Here is a 14,744-nt window from a genome sequence, read left to right as displayed (position 1 = left end):
ATTTTAGAGTGAGATAGACAGTTACGACAGTTCAGGTGGCTAACTTATTGTAATTGTTACAATAAGTGTTAATATTTCGATACTTCCCTACTGACATGACCCGGCTCACGGCTAGCTCAGTAATGCTACCGGGCCGTCACTGAGGAGACTAGTGATGAATTAGGAGGGTGGATCTCCTTTGTAGTATCACAACTTTTGAATTCCCAAATAAAACTCTCAGCTAGTGTGGTGCCGAATTTATTCAGGTTCTAGAGTTCATGGTTCCACAATAAAGTTAACTGTCATTGTTCCCATGATTAAATCTCATTAAAGTATCAGTAAACTATTTATTTGTTCACTATAGGATCTCTGTGAAATCTTTCACAAGTTTCCAAAAAGTCACACCTAACTCGGAGAATGTATACGCAGATATTCTTAGAATATTTTTATTTCATGAAATATTTTCCCATAAGAAAAATATAAATTATTCTTTAGTCACATAGTATTGGGATTTTCAAAAAGAATATAATTTATTTTATTGTTGTTTATAAAGTTTATTTATGTTCACAGTATATTTACAAATATTTATTTGTGTTTACAAACTTGTTTACAAAAGGTTCGCTTAATGTTTACAAATTTATTTACTAAAATTTGTTTTTATAATTATGTTTACTTAATAAAGTTTCAAAATTTATTTTATAATTCCGAAAAAGATTTGTAAAATTTATTATTACAAACTGAGTTTATTAATTTGTTTTTATAAAACAAATCCGATCGCGTAATTTATCCCGATTACGTCACCTCGTATGATGAGTAATGAAAAATAAAAATTACTCCGCGTGTGCGTCACTACCGGCAGATACGAGATATTCGCGCTATGTTTTAGCGGCATACGTCACTACCGACAGATACGTGGTGTTCGCGCTACGTTTAGCGGCACACGTCACTACCGACAGATACGAGGTATTCGCGTTACTTTTTGCCCGCCGATGGGGACTTATTGTAGGTAAATTTCACGAATGTTACTGAGAACCGTGTCTCGTACCCGCGGAAGGACTGCTGCTTTGTAGGAGATCGCTGGTGAGAAGTGTAGAAACTAATGATTTTACGGAAAAAGTGGCCGCCTTTTATACCCTTCGGATAGAGGTTTAACAGGAAATAGTCCGTAAGGGATAGCAGATCTATATCTTTCTCTCACGGGATAAATTTACGTATATCTCCCGTTCCTGGCAACTTTCTAATAGAGATATCTTCTACTTTAGTCGGGTTAAATTTACTCTACTTTATTTCCGCAAAATTAAGACTCAATAGGGGTGTTTTGAGCACCCTCTAGAACATGTCCCTTAAATACGCCGTTAGGATGACGTAAGCCAAATAGTTGATTTTATATGATTTTTCGTGTTCGAACGAAGGGGAAAGTTTTTAGCTTTCCAACGAGGTATCGGAATAGGTATTCGTGTACCAGATAAGGGGATGGCAGTCTTTAAATTTAAAACGTCAAAACGAAAGGTTGACACCCACGTCCTGGTCCTTTCCACCACTCTTGGCCTTTTTAGGCCAATAGAATTTTACTAAGTTTTAATAAAACCGTTTGGTCCCGCAGAAACTTTCTCATTCAATATTTACCTTCCGGACGAATATTATTACGTAGAAACTCTATAATATTATACTTAACATTTCAACTTAAATATATAAATACTTAATCCTTACAAGATGTTAATTACGAGCGACTACAAATTTATTTAATCTTTAATAGTGGCTTTTCCATAGTAATCTAAACGTAACCTTAAATCTATTTTTATCTTGCAACTCAACACAGCTGGGCCGTAAATTCGAGTCGAACAGAATTCAGTTAAAGTTCAAGGTCACACGTCAATTTGTATTTTTAGTTGCAGTATTTGATTCTTTTATTTACCCAAGATGCGATTAAGATTAATTATTGTTTATGGGTAGAAACCCATCTATACCAGAATCTTAAGTTTTTCCAATTGTTACTTTTACAATATTCATTATAGCCAGCGAGTTATAGCATTAATAAAATCTATAATTATAATTACGCGTCTATAAGTATAGGTACGCGTTTACAGTATTTTTATAACGGTAGTTAGCTTCTATCTTGTATTGATAAAATTAGTATTAAAATTCTTTACTCATAATTATACAGTATATAAATTTATAAATATTCAATTTTCTTTTCCAATTTTCATACACTTCCATTATTGCTATAAAAGTTATTGAAGCATGTGCTTGCTAAATTTTACGTAAACAATCTCTCCCATAACTTATTTTCTAAGTTTAATGGAGATTTCCCGGAAATTATTTCCAAAATACATCGCGCTGAATCTACGCGATGTGACATTTTGAGGCCTGTGGTCACAGCGTTCCAATTACACTTTAGCAGTCTCGATTTTCGGAGGCGAAATTTTTTACGTAAAATTTTATTACATTTACAAAGAAAAGGTTAACAACATACATTTTACTTCCTAATACTAAACGATTACGCTACTGGTTACCTGTTCATGGTCTTTTTCGACCATTTCATTCTTACTCCTTCCATAGTTTAGAACCATGGGACTTATATATTCTGTTTGTACCTTGTCGTGAGGTTGTCGCACGGCTATTGAGAAGTAGAATTGACTACAAGGCTAGATTTGTATAGTTATGTCGTTAAACCATACTTTGCCACAAACACTAACTGAAGGTCGGCGTTTCTGCTCGTGTCACTACCCTAGTAAGCGGCCATAAAGGCCGAAAGCAGTCTTATATTATACAGAATAAATGCGCTGATATACGATTCAGCTCCTATTTTGAAAATGCAACGATTTTTTTTACACTTGCATATGACGTGCTTGCTTGGTGTAAAGTAAACGAAATACCGTTTTTTTAATGCTTTCATTATGGTGGTTCTGCTTACCAACTGACTGAACTGACGAAGACTGAGAATAAAGCGCAGAAACTTGTCACATTAAAGTCGAAGGCGTTGGATCTGGCTTGGTCACGCGTTACAAATCAAGAGAGTTTCAATTTGCATGCCCTTGACACCGTCTTCTTTGAAGGCTACTAGATACTAGAGGTGGGAAAACTGGTCGATTTTGAAGACTAGGTATACTTACTACCAGTATAAAAATATACTTAGTATCAAAATTTACTAGTAATTGGAATACTATATAGAGCGTTTGGCGTGCGTATGCGACATAAGTCTCATACTCAACTGGAAATAAAACTTAACTCCATATTAGGATTTGAAATATCGGCTTCAATAGAATCGCTAAAAATACACTGAGCTGGGGTTTTCGCAATGTCCCATTTATTATAAAATTTTAAACACATTTTAAAATTATGAGTTGTTTTTATGTTATGTTATAAAATTCTTGTTAAGGTGATGTCTCTAGGTAAAGTTGTTATCGAAAAATAGCTAGAAAAGTTTATTAATCGGTAAATATATATTCAAAAGTAATGAGAAAAATAAAATAAAAAATTAAGATGTATCGTGGAGTTCTATATATCAAAAATACGTGTCAAATTTGGTACATTTCTATCGGGTGGTAAGAATGAATGACATAAGATTTATTATCAAAATTACGATAAAAATGTACGTAAATCTATTACCTAGGGAAACGCTAAACGTTAATTGGAATTTATTATATCCTTATATCTTTTTTTTCAAATTTAAAAAACATCAATTTAGAGGTTAGAAAGCATGCAATTAAAATCGAAACATCTCGGTTCAGACGTAATTTATCGCAAAAAACGCTTAGCGTTTCTATTAAAAATATTATTTAATAATTTTTAGGCTAGTTATTTAAATTTAATCTTGTATTTTTGTATATTAACGAATCGATTGTAAATAAAAATGAATATTTGAGAAGACTTTATCGACATATGCTGCTAACGCGGAAATAAATCGAACTATTTTTGAAACAGTACTTGCATAGATTAAAAAATACATACACACACACATACTGACACAAACAAAAACGCCGACCTTCAGTTAGTGTTTATGGCAGAGTATGGTTTAACGACATAACTATACAAATCTAGCCTTGTAGTCAATTCTACTTCTCAAATAGCCGTGCGACAACCTCACGACGAGGTACAAACAGAATATATAAGTCCCATGGTCCTAAACTATGGAAGAAGCAGAGAAGAAATGGTCGAAAAAGACCATGAACAGGTAACCAGTAGCGTAATCGTTTAGTATTAGGAAGTAAAATGTATGTTGTTAACCTTTTCTTTGTAAAATGTAATAAAATTTTACGTAAAAAATTTCGCCTCGGAGAATCGAGACTGTTCAAGTGTAATTGGAACGCTGTGACCGCAGACCTCGAAATGACACGCCATGAAATTTCAAATCGATCTATTTCGGAAATAATTTCCGGGAAATCTCCATTAAACTTAGAAAATAAGTTATGGGAGAGATTGTTTACGTAAAATTAAGCAGGTACATGCTTCAATAACTTTTATAGCTATAATGGAAGTGTATGAAAATTGGAAAAGAAAATTGAATATTTATAAATTTATATACTGTATAATTGTAAATAAAGAATTTTAATACTAATTTTATCAATACAAGATAGGAGTTAACTACCGTTATAAAAATATTGTAAACGCGTATCTATATCTATAGACGCGTAATTATAATTATAGATTTTGTTAATGCTATAACTTGCTGACTATAATGAATATTGTAAAAGTAACAATTGGAAAAACTTGAGATTCTGGTATAGATGGGTTTCTACCCATAAACAATAATAAATCTTAATTGCCTCCTAAGTAATAAAAGAATCAAATACTGCGACTAAAAACACAAACTGGCGCGTGACCTTGAACCTTAACTGAATTCTGTTCGACTAGAATTTACGGCCCGGCTGTGTTGAGTTGCCAGATAAAAATAGATTCAAGGTTACGTTTAGATTACTATGGAAAAGCCACTATTAAGGACGAAATAAATTTGTAGTCGCTTGTAAATAACATCTTGTTAGGATTAAGCATTTATATATTTAAGTTGAAATGTTAAGTATAATATTATAGTATTTTCACGTAATAATGTTCGTCCGAAAGGTAAATATCGAATGAAACGTTTTCTGCGGCTCCAAATAGTTTTATTAAAACTTAGTAAAATTCTATTGGCCTAAAAAGGCCAAGAGTGGTGGAAAGGACTAGTACGTGGGTGTCAACCTTTCATTTTGACATTTTAAATTTAAAGACTGCCATTCCCTTATTTAGTACACGAGTACCTATTCTGATACCTCGTTGGAAAGCTAAAAACTTTCCCCTTCGTTTGAACACGAAAAATCATATAAAATCAACTATTTTGCTGACGTCACCGTAACTACGTATTTAAAGGACATGTTCTAGAGGGTGCTTAAAACACCCCTATTAAGTCTTAATTTTGCGGAAATAAAGTAGAGTAAATTTAACCCGATTTAATTAGAAGATATCTCTATTAGAAAGTTACCAGGAACGGGAGATATACGTAAATTTATCCCGTGAGAGAAAGATATACATCTGCTATCCCTTACGGACTGTTTCCTGTTAAACCTCCATCCCGAGGGTATAAAAGGTGACATCCTTTTTCCGTAAGATCATTAGTTTCTACACTTCTCACCAGCGATCTCCTACTAAGCAGCAGTCCTTCCGCGGATACGAGATACGGTTCTCAGTAACATTCGTGAAATTTACCTACAATAAGTCCCCATCGACGGGCAAAAAGTAACGCGAATATCTCGTACCTGCCGGTCGTGACGTGTGCCGCAAAACGTAGCGCGAATAACACGTATCTGTCGGTAGTGACGTCGACCGCTAAAACGTAGCTCGAATACCACGTATCTGTCGATAGTAACGCGCTCGCGGAGTAATTTCATTTTTCATTACTCATCATACGAGGTGACGTAATCGGGATAAATTACGTGATCGGATTTGTTTTATAAAAACAAATTAATAAACTCAGTTTGTAATAATAAATTTTACAAATTTTTTTTTCGGAATTATAAAATAAATTTTTGAAACTTTATTAAGTAAACATAATTATAAAATAAACTTTTGTAAACAAATTCATAAACATAAAAACAAATTTTAGTAAATAAATTTGTAAACATTAAGCAAACCTTCTGTAAACAAGTCTGTAATCACAAATAAATATTTGTAAATACACTGTGAATATAAATAAACTTTATAAACAACAATAAAATAATTCTATTCTTTTTTATAAACCTAATACTGTGTGACCAAAGAATAATTTATATTTTCTTTCTTATGGGAAAATATTTCTCGAATTAAAAATATCCAAAGAATATCTGCGTATACATTCTCTGAATTAGGTGTGACTTTTCGGGAATTTGTGAAAGATTTCACAGAGATCCTATAGTGAACAAATAAATAGTTTGCTGATACTTTAATGAGATTTAATTACGGGAACAATGACAGTTAACCTTATTGTGTGACCGTGAACTCTAGTACCTGAATAAATTCGGCACCACACCAGCTGAGAGTTTTATTCGGGAATTCAAAAGTTGTGATACTACAAAGGAGATCCACCTCTCCTAATTCATCACTAGTCTCCTCAGTGACGGCCCGGTAGCATTATTGAGCTAGCCGTGAGCCGGGTCATGTCATTATGGCGCCCAAATGCGTGCGGCATCTTCAGGTTGCGAAAACCTGAACGATCCTACAACTAAGATCTACTAAAAGATTTTAAAAACAATATATTGTGAAGTGTATCAATGAATTGTGGTTACCTGAGAGGTTTTAAGAACCTTATACCGGAGCTACAAGAGCGATCTACCTCAACTTTATAAATGTGAGTACAATGAAATAAAGTGTAACTCGCATTAACGAGGAACCAGTGATGAATACTTTTGAAAAATATAATTTGGAGAAGAATATATACGTAAAGGCAACTATATATAGAATACTTTTCTTGATATACTTGGAAAAGGAAAGAATAAATAAAATAAATACTTTTGGTAATTTATTAGAGTCAGATACCGACATTAAGCAAAAGTATGTCGATGAGACTGTCCAAAGGATCTTTCTGACCCTTTTAAGCCATAAAGAAAGTATAAAAATAAATTGTGTTACTCACCGTAACAGAAATAATAGAATTAAGAATAAAATGCACAATAAAAATTTCGTGTGAATTTTTAAGCTTTTTTCTAATATAAAGTTGAGTACCATACAAGTATAGGTACAAGAACCCAGACAAAGAAAAAATTTTTTGAAAAAAATAAATTTATACTACTTTGTATATTAAAATCTCGATAATTATCATAACTACCGTGACGTCATGGGTATAGGTACATGAAGGCCTGTACCTATTACAATATAAGATTTTAAACGGAGAAGATTGGACGCTTGTAACAGGAGTTGCAAGCCTTCAGGGTTATCAGCGACAAGCAGCGCATGCCCTCAAAATACTTTAAACGTCGATTGCGGACGAACGGGTGGTCGTAGGAAGCTGAAAACCGGCGCAATCGATAGCTGAATTTTTATATGAATTTACGGTCGAAGGTCCGCTTCTTCCAACTCCAGGGGACGGAGGAATTCGAAGAAATTATGCCGAACCCTGTTCCAGGTCCGAGTGTAGAAGAAGACTTCATATTGGAAGAAGGCTTGCAAAACGCGCAAGTATTCCCCGAAGAGGATTCATTTTTGCAAGTAAGCACGTCGGATCCCAAACAAAAAATGGCACCACCAGAACCAGCCGTGTGTACCCCGTGCCATGTTAAGCCGGAACTCCATTCCACCTATGAGGGTAGCCCAAAGCAGAGCGTTGAACTTTTTCTCCGACGCTGCAGAGAATATTGCGAAGCTGTGAAGTACCCAGCTGAGAATTGGACAGAGTTGGCTATGCGTCAGCTCAGAGGAGAGGCCAAGACTTGGGCCAAGAATATTGACACATCGGACAGTTGGCGGTCGTTTAGTAACGACCTGAAAGAGCACTTCGAATCACCTTCAAGGCGTCGTGCTCAACGAACGGAGCTCGAACATAAAGAGCAAGGACCTCAAGAGGGAGCTTATGGTTTCCTCCTGAAGAAGATGGAGTTAGCCGAGGTACTCCTTCCAGAGATGAAGTCGGAAACCCTGGCTTCGACCTTTTATGACCTACTCACTGTGAGCGATCAGATAAGGGTTAATCAAGAGAAATGGAAGACGATGGACGAGCTGCTTGAAGTAGCTCATACACTTCGACCATTGAAATCGGCATTGGCTTCCGTGCCATCTCCAGCAAATGCCGTCAAGGCGAATAATGAAAAGAGGCCCGCTCAGCAAAATACTTGGCGCGAGAAGCCGCGTTCGGTACAAGAGACTAACGCGAAATCTGATAAGACCACGGAGGCTGTTGATAAAAGGCCTCCACGGCAATCAGACCAGCAAAACGATTCGGAAAGACCTGCGTACCGCCCACGTCCTCGCATTGATGAGCGAGGCGGTGCCAGACAAAGGCGCTGTCAACATTGTCCTGGCTTCCATGAAAACAAGGATTGCCCAGACAGGCAAGCAGCTCAGCAGACCAGAAAGGAGCCATGAAGACGGCTCGCGGGCCGGGTTGATCGTCGATGGCTCCAAGACGACGAACACTGGCGGACCGCCGAAGAGAAGACTCAAGAAGGTGACACGAACGTTCCTCGAACGCCGTTCAGCCGAGTTCTAGCTAGTGACATAGACGCTCTTCTGGCGAATAGGGTTAACTGTGAAAGTGAACTGAAGGACACCCTTCCGGTGAAATCATTTAACCCTAAGGTTCACTGTGAGGTCGAAGCTGGCCCCAGTAACCAAGTTAATCTTTGTACAGGTCCTCTTGTAAAGGATAGCAGCGTAAGACCGGAGAATTATCGCAAACGCGATATTAATAATTCTGCTAGTAAAATAGTAGAAAATCTTAATAAAAAGAATAGCGGTAAGACGTTGTCCAATGTTGAGACTTCGCGAGCTAATAATTCTTTTACCGGCGGCGAAATAGAATATAAAAAGTTTTTAGATAAATTAGAATTAGGAAGTTATGAAATAAATGTTGGCAACAAGGAAGAAGGTTATCAAGATAAGCAGTTAAAGACAGCTAGCAGTGGATGCGGCGAAGGCGTAAGCAGTGGCGCTCTTGGTGTGCTGAGAACATCGGCAAACGTAAGTAACTGTAGTCTCGTCGATACTGACGACAGATCTCTTGTAACAAATAATTTAACGAATTATTGTGCTTCCGCTAACCATTTGTGTAAAAATATTAATAGTACTAACTATACTAAAGCCGAAGCTGGCAGTTTACTTGATATTAATAGCGATGTATGCAGTTTAGATAGTCGATCGTCGTTGCAATCGAGCAACGAAGCTTTAGGAAGGGACTTACCTTTTAAATTAGCGAACAGACCCCACGAGGCTGACGTTAAGAATATTATTAGGAAAAGTCGAACTAATCGTCGACTACAAAACATTAATACCTTCGGTAAATTAAGGCGAAATAAACTTAATGAAGAAGAGCTCATAGCATTAGATGACTATAATTGTTATCTTAAGCAAAAATCAAGTAAATGTAAGTCCTTTAGTATTAAGATTATTAAAAATAAGTTACGTAAGCTTAATAGGATTAATTTTGATAGCGTTAAGTTTGAACTAAGAAACATGAACTTAATGTATATAGATAAAGCTAGATATAGTGACGAAAGAGTTGTTGTGTATGATCATCGTCTCAAAGGCGGTGATATACTCAATAACGGAGAACAAGAGTTATGGGACTCAGCTACGGCGGCCCATGACCAACAAAGCAAAATATCTACGGATTTTCTCGGTTCTGTAAATATTTTAGATCCTAGGGACAGGTGTAGTCGGGGACAGAATTTTGCGGCGTGTCAAAAGACACTACCATCTGTAACGACTGCAGACCGTCCAAATAGCGTAGTCAGAAGTACGTGGACAATTGTAGGTAGTACGTTGGATGCGCCGGGTGAAGAGAAATTGCCAACTACTGCAATTGCACGTAATAAAAATAGTTTACCTCATAAAGATTTAAATATTAAATTTGATAAAAATGTTAGTGTTAAAAGTGTTTTAAATACTAGTGTTAAATTGATATATATGATTATGATAAGCGTGATATACATATCAGTGCTAAGTGTAATATATTTTAAATTAATAGCGGAGAGAGTGTTGCTAGTTAAGGCATGGGGAAGCGCATGGCTTCCACGCTAAGTCCTTTACTAGTATTCGGAGCTGCGGTGCGAAATAGTTTGAGAAGAATCTGGCTAATGAAAGAGCAGACGACCCGGTGGTATCACCTACGCCGCTTTCCAAAGCTACCAGCGACAGAGACGAGGGAGTGCACGCCCTGTCAGAACGTCGTATGGATGCGCAGGAATGTGCGCGGGAAGAACTACTGGCGAGTTCAGGAACAGATTCCGAACTTAGCGGTGGAGGAGCTGAAGTAGAAAGAATTGTTGACTCGACAATATCTAATGAAGAGATGACCCTTGGCGAGAGGCTGGATGCGTTGGACGCAGTCTTACAAGACGCCCCCATCAAGATAGCGCCCCCCAAGAGAGAATTTAGGAGAGTGGGACGGTTGGGAGGGCGGCGCCCTGCGAGGACCGACTTCCCAACGCCCTGGAGCAAAGATCAAGGTACTACCTTTGGCGAGTGGCGGGATGCGTTGGACGCTGTCTTACGAGACGCCCCCATCCGGAATGCGCCCCCCAAACGTCAGTATCAGCGTATAGGCCGATCAGGTAAGCGTCGCTCAAAGCGATCGCTACCGCCATCGCCTGTAAGCTAAGTCTCTAACTAAACCGAGCTATAAGTCTTCGAGAGGAGCGATAAAGAAATAAGTCTATTATCGAAGCGAGCGATAAGACTTCGAGAGGAGCGATAAAGAAATAAGTCTCTGATCGAAGCGAAAGACAAGTCTTTTCTCGAAGCAAAAGAGAAATAAGTCTTCGGGGAGAGCGAAACGAAGAACGTGTTGCTAATTAAGGCGTGGGGAAGTCCGTGACTTTCACGCTAAGTCCTTATTAGTATTCGGAGCTGCGAAACAAACAAGTCTTCGAGAGGAGCGATAAAGAAATAAGTCTATTATCGAAGCAAACAACAAGTCTTTGAGAGGAGCGATAAAGAAATAAGTCTATTATCAAAGCAAACAACAAGTCTTCGAGAGGAGCGATAAAGAAATAAGTCTATTATCGAAGCAAACAACAAGTCTTCGAGAGGAGCGATAAAGAAATAAGTCTATTATCGGAGCAAACCACAAGTCTTCGAGAGGAGCGATAAAGAAATAAGTCTATTATCGGAGCAAACAACAAGTCTTCGAGAGGAGCGATAAAGAAATAAGTCTATTATCGAAGCAAACGAGTCTTTTCTCGAAGCGAGAAAGAAATAAGTCTTCGGGGAGAGCAAAACGAAGAAAGTGTTGCTAATTAGGGCATGGGGAAGTCCTTGACTTCCACGCTAAGCCCCTAATAGTATTCGGAGCTGCGAAATGAAGACGTGTTGCTAATCTAGGCGTGGGGAAGTTCGTAACTTTCACGCTAAGTCCTTATTAGTATTCGGAGCTGCGAAATGAAGAGAGCGTTGCTAATTTAGGCGTGGGGAAGTTCGTAACTTTCACGCTAAGTCCTTATTAGTATTCGGAGCTGCGAAAAATAATTCTCTTAATTATTGGGATTGATTTCAAATTCTGTAGAATGTAATATATAGCCAGGAGTATTGAGCGTTGGATTAAATAGGTTTAAATGACCCTATGTAATTTAATGTTAAAGGTATTGTCAGGGGAGTCTCCCTGGCATATCATGGTACTATGCCGTATTTTCTAGTAAGCGGGAACGTGATTCGCGACGGGAAGTCGAACTCTACTTCTGTCCATGGGTCGTAAAGGGAGCGTCTCCGTGAGTCCTCTTCTTTGCGGTTGTCCCTCGGCAGGAAAAGCAGTAGTCGTCCCATACAGCACTCACCTTCCTCGAAATAAAATTTTTAACTTCAGAATTATTGAATTATATAATTTTCTTTTATTAATTAGAATTTTAAGACCTGAATCTGGGCGAATATTAATTATAAAAAGTAAAAGAAAAACTTTGTGTGCATGCGCAGATTTTGTATATTTTATTTTGAATATGCTTTACTGATGCTTTATCGCTTTGCATATTACTGAGTCCTGAGGTGTGGCAATGGTGAATTGAGACTAGACATATACAGTTATGTCTTTATTAAGGGTGGGCATTTGACACAAACAAAAACGCCGACCTTCAGTTAGTGTTTATGGCAGAGTATGGTTTAACGACATAACTATACAAATCTAGCCTTGTAGTCAATTCTACTTCTCAAATAGCCGTGCGACAACCTCACGACGAGGTACAAACAGAATATATAAGTCCCATGGTCCTAAACTATGGAAGAAGCAGAGAAGAAATGGTCGAAAAAGACCATGAACAGGTAACCAGTAGCGTAATCGTTTAGTATTAGGAAGTAAAATGTATGTTGTTAACCTTTTCTTTGTAAAATGTAATAAAATTTTACGTAAAAAATTTCGCCTCGGAGAATCGAGACTGTTCAAGTGTAATTGGAACGCTGTGACCGCAGACCTCGAAATGACACGCCATGAAATTTCAAATCGATCTATTTCGGAAATAATTTCCGGGAAATCTCCATTAAACTTAGAAAATAAGTTATGGGAGAGATTGTTTACGTAAAATTAAGCAGGTACATGCTTCAATAACTTTTATAGCTATAATGGAAGTGTATGAAAATTGGAAAAGAAAATTGAATATTTATAAATTTATATACTGTATAATTGTAAATAAAGAATTTTAATACTAATTTTATCAATACAAGATAGGAGTTAACTACCGTTATAAAAATATTGTAAACGCGTATCTATATCTATAGACGCGTAATTATAATTATAGATTTTGTTAATGCTATAACTTGCTGACTATAATGAATATTGTAAAAGTAACAATTGGAAAAACTTGAGATTCTGGTATAGATGGGTTTCTACCCATAAACAATAATAAATCTTAATTGCCTCCTAAGTAATAAAAGAATCAAATACTGCGACTAAAAACACAAACTGGCGCGTGACCTTGAACCTTAACTGAATTCTGTTCGACTAGAATTTACGGCCCGGCTGTGTTGAGTTGCCAGATAAAAATAGATTCAAGGTTACGTTTAGATTACTATGGAAAAGCCACTATTAAGGACGAAATAAATTTGTAGTCGCTTGTAAATAACATCTTGTTAGGATTAAGCATTTATATATTTAAGTTGAAATGTTAAGTATAATATTATAGTATTTTCACGTAATAATGTTCGTCCGAAAGGTAAATATCGAATGAAACGTTTTCTGCGGCTCCAAATAGTTTTATTAAAACTTAGTAAAATTCTATTGGCCTAAAAAGGCCAAGAGTGGTGGAAAGGACTAGTACGTGGGTGTCAACCTTTCATTTTGACATTTTAAATTTAAAGACTGCCATTCCCTTATTTAGTACACGAGTACCTATTCTGATACCTCGTTGGAAAGCTAAAAACTTTCCCCTTCGTTTGAACACGAAAAATCATATAAAATCAACTATTTTGCTGACGTCACCGTAACTACGTATTTAAAGGACATGTTCTAGAGGGTGCTTAAAACACCCCTATTAAGTCTTAATTTTGCGGAAATAAAGTAGAGTAAATTTAACCCGATTTAATTAGAAGATATCTCTATTAGAAAGTTACCAGGAACGGGAGATATACGTAAATTTATCCCGTGAGAGAAAGATATACATCTGCTATCCCTTACGGACTGTTTCCTGTTAAACCTCCATCCCGAGGGTATAAAAGGTGACATCCTTTTTCCGTAAGATCATTAGTTTCTACACTTCTCACCAGCGATCTCCTACTAAGCAGCAGTCCTTCCGCGGATACGAGATACGGTTCTCAGTAACATTCGTGAAATTTACCTACAATAAGTCCCCATCGACGGGCAAAAAGTAACGCGAATATCTCGTACCTGCCGGTCGTGACGTGTGCCGCAAAACGTAGCGCGAATAACACGTATCTGTCGGTAGTGACGTCGACCGCTAAAACGTAGCTCGAATACCACGTATCTGTCGATAGTAACGCGCTCGCGGAGTAATTTCATTTTTCATTACTCATCATACGAGGTGACGTAATCGGGATAAATTACGTGATCGGATTTGTTTTATAAAAACAAATTAATAAACTCAGTTTGTAATAATAAATTTTACAAATTTTTTTTTCGGAATTATAAAATAAATTTTTGAAACTTTATTAAGTAAACATAATTATAAAATAAACTTTTGTAAACAAATTCATAAACATAAAAACAAATTTTAGTAAATAAATTTGTAAACATTAAGCAAACCTTCTGTAAACAAGTCTGTAATCACAAATAAATATTTGTAAATACACTGTGAATATAAATAAACTTTATAAACAACAATAAAATAATTCTATTCTTTTTTATAAACCTAATACTGTGTGACCAAAGAATAATTTATATTTTCTTTCTTATGGGAAAATATTTCTCGAATTAAAAATATCCAAAGAATATCTGCGTATACATTCTCTGAATTAGGTGTGACTTTTCGGGAATTTGTGAAAGATTTCACAGAGATCCTATAGTGAACAAATAAATAGTTTGCTGATACTTTAATGAGATTTAATTACGGGAACAATGACAGTTAACCTTATTGTGTGACCGTGAACTCTAGTACCTGAATAAATTCGGCACCACACCAGCTGAGAGTTTTATTCGGGAATTCAAAAGTTGTGATACTACAAAG

This window comes from Rhyacophila brunnea, unplaced genomic scaffold (genome assembly GCF_057557595.1).
Source record: "Rhyacophila brunnea isolate RB1 unplaced genomic scaffold, BYU_Rbru_1.0 scaffold_8, whole genome shotgun sequence".
In the NCBI taxonomy this organism is placed as follows: Eukaryota; Metazoa; Arthropoda; class Insecta; order Trichoptera; family Rhyacophilidae; genus Rhyacophila; species Rhyacophila brunnea.
Note: the sequence above shows the minus strand (reverse complement) of the source record.